This window comes from Alosa sapidissima, chromosome 2 (assembly GCF_018492685.1).
Source record: "Alosa sapidissima isolate fAloSap1 chromosome 2, fAloSap1.pri, whole genome shotgun sequence".
Classification (NCBI taxonomy): domain Eukaryota; kingdom Metazoa; phylum Chordata; class Actinopteri; order Clupeiformes; family Clupeidae; genus Alosa; species Alosa sapidissima.
In genome coordinates, this window is record NC_055958.1 from 8205172 (window position 1) to 8210563 (window position 5392).

At 39.6% G+C, this 5392-nt stretch overlaps 1 long non-coding RNA gene across 1 annotated transcript; it reads right to left on the reverse strand.

The window, feature by feature from the left end:
- Positions 1–3522: 3522 nt before the first annotated feature.
- Positions 3523–4626, reverse strand: LOC121699831. Its single transcript, XR_006027052.1, has 3 exons — positions 4527–4626; positions 4266–4339; positions 3523–3621 (listed from the first exon to the last, which is right to left on the reverse strand). It is a non-coding gene; the product is annotated as an uncharacterized LOC121699831 (long non-coding RNA).
- Positions 4627–5392: the final 766 nt, after the last annotated feature.

Sequence of the window (5392 nt, forward strand, 5' to 3'; positions counted from 1 at the left end):
CGCGCGCGTGCGTGCGTGTGTGTGGCTGTGCTTGGTGGGGGGGGTCTAGCGCAGCTCTCTGTGTCTCTCCCTGCTCCTAGGCCCGAGTTGAGCCCGTCTGAGCACAAGCACTCATCCCCAGGCCTCTCCCGGCCCGTCCCGTCACAGTAGCTAGTAGGCCTCTCACAAGGCCTTAGCCTAAGCTAATGTGTGTGTGTTTGGGGGGGGGTGGGGGAGGGGGCGCTCAGGATCGGGTGAGATTCTAGATTAATTTTGACGCTCCGGACGCAACGCCGCCACCCCCGTCTCGCTGTGACCTTGCGTCGCGGAGATAGGCGGTTGGCTAGGGCCGGAATCGTATGTGAATCCGCAGCTAGCGTGACATGTTCATCACATACGACTCTTGACTTAGCGGGTTTTCACTCTTGGCCCCTTAGTGGCAGTATGGGAGAATGACAGTCTGTTACATTTTCCATCACATACGACTCTTGACTTAGCGGGTTTTCACTCTTGGCCCCTTAGTGGCAGTATGGGAGAATGACAGTCTGTTACATTTTCCATCACATACGACTCTTGACTTAGCGGGTTTTCACTCTTGGCCCCTTAGTGGCAGTATGGGAGAATGACAGTCTGTTACATTTTCCATCACATACGAGTCTTGAGTTAGCGCTTTTTCACTCTTGGCCCCTTAGTGGCAGTATGGGAGAATGACAGTCTGTTACATTTTTCATCACATATGAGTCTTGAGTTAGCGCGTATTCACTCTTGGCCCCTTAGTGGCAGTATGGGAGAATGACAGTCTGTTACATTTTCCATCACATACGAGTCTTGAGTTAGCGCGTATTCACTCTTGGCCCCTTAGTGGCAGTATGGGAGAATGACAGTCTGTTACATGTTCATCACATATGACTCTTGAGTTAGCGCCTGGAGGTTTGCTAGGGCCGGAATCATATACGAACCCGCAGGTATACCATGGGTTTGAGATTTTTTCGGCTCTGCTTAAGGCTTTAACCCTTAACCCTTAAGTCCGCAGCTAGCGTGCCTTCCACATTCAGGGGGCGTCGGGATTCACATGTGAGCGCCTCCCTAGCGTGACTAGTGTCGCCCTCGTGTGGAAATCAGGCAGCTATGCCTCAGTGGCCGTGGTCTGTTTCATCACCGAGATACAGCCGTGCGCAACACCTGGAATCACATTTCTTGAATTTCCCCTGGGGATCAATAAAGTATCTATCTATCTATCTATCTATCTATCTATCTATCTATCATATGAATCGGGGTCTACTGCCAATAGCCAAGGCCCATAGCTTGGAGTTCAGCCCGCTCTCCTTGGTCACAAGAGATGTGTACACCTTCAGCCTAAAACCAGCAGGTTCCCCACGGTTGTCACCCTATTGAAACCCTGTCTCCTGCTTAACCTTCCCTTCCTATTCACGCTGTACATCTGCATACACATATATGAATGTATCTAAACATCTGTGTATTAGGCTACATATTACATATGTATACCTGTACATCTGTACATTGCCTTATATATAGTAGTACAGCATATTTTGTATATTAACATACTTCAGCTGCACATTGCTCTTTAGTAAATCAATACTTATTCATACCCATCTTTACCCTGCTACTTGCCCTTCCTATTAGATGCTAAACTGTATTTCCGTTACTCTGTATTCACACATATTGACAATAAAACTATTAAGACCACAATTAGGCATCTCATTCCAAGATACGGTGTACAATGAAACACTACATTACCATATAATATTTGACTCATGATTGCAAAACCCTTTACCATGAAGCACATATGATTACTGGCCACCATGCATATATGGTGTACTCTATCAGATATCATATATGATAGCAGGGTTGTCTTTTAAACTGTGGGTTTGAGCGTCATATGTGACAATCATGTAGTGTGTGTGTGTGTGTGTGTGTGTGTCTGTGTGAGTGAGACGTATCAGAGAGAGAGAGAGAGAGAGAGAGAGAGAGAGAGAGATCTCCACATGTGTTGCACGGCAGCTCATGTGGTGCACTGTAACAGGTCTGCACATGTGGTTTGCAGATAGCAGATTTAAGCACCAACCACAATTTGTCATTTCACTGCAAGTATTTCAAGTGGTTGCACTGACTGTTGAAAGTTTGTGTAGTGGATTATATCGAGGTTTCACAGATAATGGCAGAAAAACCAGAGGAAACCATCTCTGACAACAAAACACCACAAAACCCTCCAACTGATGACGATGAGGAAATCAGCATTTGGTCTTTCGACGAGGAGGAAATGGATGAGGCGGACTATTCCAAACTAAGTGTACCACTGCCACAAACCTCAACTTTGGATGATGAAGACTCTGATGTTCCCGAAACAAAAGCTCTAAAACAAAAAATGGATAGGATTAAGAAAATCCGAGTGGCACCAATTAAAAAATCAAGCCTTCAACCAAGTCTACCACCCTCTTCAAGCACAGATGACCAGATGGATGTGGACAGTGGATTCTCGGTGAGAATCGTGTTAGTTGTTCCATAACATAATGCTTAAATATCTCTGTTTAGTCAGTCTGGATAAGTCACTGGGTAGCTATGTGTGGATGATTGAAATAGTAGCCAATAATGGTCAACAATATGGTTGTAATAGAAGTGATGAGTCCCAGAAAAATGTACAGGATTATCAGATTTTTGGGAGATTCATAAATTCCAAAGTGAAAAATATGATGACATGGAATCTCCACCCAACATTTCCATACAGGTTACAATAGCGACCCCAGCGAGAACTGATGAAGATGTAAGGGCTGCAGGTTCGGCTGAAAGCACTAGAAGGTGTTGGAGGCAAGACGAGAAAGCCCTCATTGACCAAGATCCATCAAAGTCACACAGGATTGCCTTTGAAGAGTACAACAAGAATTGCTCACAAAATAATACACCTTCAAGAGGCTTTAATGCATTCAAACGCCAAAGGCAACGCATGATGGCCTTAAAAAAAAAACCTTGACGCACATGTTTAATGTCTAAAAATATTTGCTCATTAGTGGTGTTCAATACCTTATTTTCCCACTGAATAATTGAGTGGTAAATAAATAAATATGTTGGCGAAAATAAATATTGTGTGTGCGATTCTTTAAAGAGAACACCTTAAACTATATTATATCAGTTATCATGTAACATGAACTGCACTCTAAAAAATAATACACTTACTCAACTTAAAAAAATTGAGGTAACAATTTGCATGGATCTTTTTAAGTAATTTCAACTCAAGCCGTTTTTGAGTAAATATTGTGAGACTTATATAGTTAGAACAACTGAATTATATTATATGATCAAATTAATATAATTAAGTTGGTTCAACTTAATTAAGCTTTTAGAGGACAAATCAGGTTGATTGTGCTAAACTAATTGAGTTCTTCTCACTATAAAAGTCTCACAATATTTACTCAAAAAACAACTTGAGTTGAAATGACTTAAAAAAAATTAAGGTAACAATTTGCATGGATCTTTTTAAGTTATAGTAACTTACTTCACTTCTGTCTGAATAAAAGCACACAGCAATTTAAATTTTCTGAAAGCATTGTTTATTTTTAAAGCAATGGCAACTGGTCCAGTTGTGCAATGAATGAATGTAGAGCTCCGTCTGAATTCGTCATTTATCTGTATAAAAGAAAGGCACAATGTTAGAAAATTTACCTCAAGACAAACAACAAAATGAACAAAATCTACATGGTTTGCAGGGATTGACACATAATATTTCTCAAACTTCAAAAATAAATAAATGTTGGCCTACCTATTAGGCCTATGTTCAGGTTAAGCTAAGAATGTCAAATGGCCCACAAACCTTCATAAATAGTGACAATGTTAGGCTTAACTAGGACGACCAAATATGATCCTCAAACACGTGCAGTGTTAGAACTAGCAATGCTAAAATGTTAAGTGCGGAATACAGCTGCCACGGTGAAATTTGAAGACACCAGACAGCTAAATTTACCTTTACTAACTCCAAATGATCAAAGGGCAGGCTGCAGGTAACTTTGAAGACGCCAGCTACCAAAGTCATCTTTTCAAATGGTTTAATTACCGTGCAAGCAGCAGCTAGCTTGGAAGACACGATAGCTACTGTCTGTAGATAGCTAAAATCCATCTTTTCAAATATTCAAATTAGCAAAAGGGCAAGCTGTAGCGTTAATTTCATTTGACTGTCACGTGACAAAGATTTTGACGCACTGTGTGCCGTTGTTTGATAGCTGTTGCTTTTAAAACAAACACAAAAATAGTAGGCTAGACTACTTTGCACGTACCTGTGATGTTCGATGCAGGCTACAGGATCCTGTGCCATAATTTCTGTTACTTCTCAGGCGTGGTCTGGAAGGTCCTGAACGTTCAATCGTGTTATTAGCTTTATAAGTTTGGTCACGAGATTTACAAGTTTCAGGAACTTAATACTTTCTATTGTTAGGTGAAAGCAAGACTGTGTGTTGAAAATCCATATATGAATAAGTTGAGACAGCTTTCTTTCTTTTTCAGTATTACAAACTCCTTAAAAAAAATTGTCAACTCACCTATACATGTACAAGTAGCAAACTTAATTTTTTTATGTCGAAAATGTTCTTCATTTTAAGTTTTATCTACTAACCTCTGAATCATTTTTTAGAGTGTGTAAAGTATTCTGAACAGATAAGAAGTCCAGTAATATTTCATGGTGTATTCTAGTTTAGAAATGTGTAAAAGCATTGTCAGTTTGTCATGACATAAAAAAGTGTTGGAACTGTGTCATGTAGTTTGTTGCCACTTTCACTCCAGTCTTAAGTTCTGCAGCCACATGGCAACAAAAAAAAATGTCAAAATAGCGATGTAGTTTGCCGCTAAACATGATGTACACGTATGTGTACAGATGGACTTAATCCACTTAGGCTATATTAAACATGTTAATATGTTATCAAAAACGTTCCCAGGAGCAGCAGATGTAATGAAGCTTATAGCTTTTATACTTATCAGGTTCCAGTGAGCTCAAATAGCAAAGAGATATCAACAATACAGATCAAACAAGACAGGGGTATCAGAGGTGAATGCATGCAAAATACACATTACAGTGTTGTAGTGGAAATACGGCAATTGGTTAAACATTTGGTAAAAAAAAAAACATTTCGTAAAAAAATCACATAAATAGTTGCTTGACCTTGAATACCCCAATTATGTTTTGATTATTTCACTGATACTTAATTCACTCACATTTTTCAAAAAAATAGAAAATTGTATTCCATTGTATTTCATTTGTAAAGATAATTATGGAAGTTAGAAATTTCCCTTTTTTTGTTTGTCTGTTTTTATTTTTATTTATATAAAATATGATCAAAGGACATGAAAGTGCCAGTAGTCTAAGAATCACCCGCAATCATTTTAAAAGAATTTCACTGCCAGTTCACCA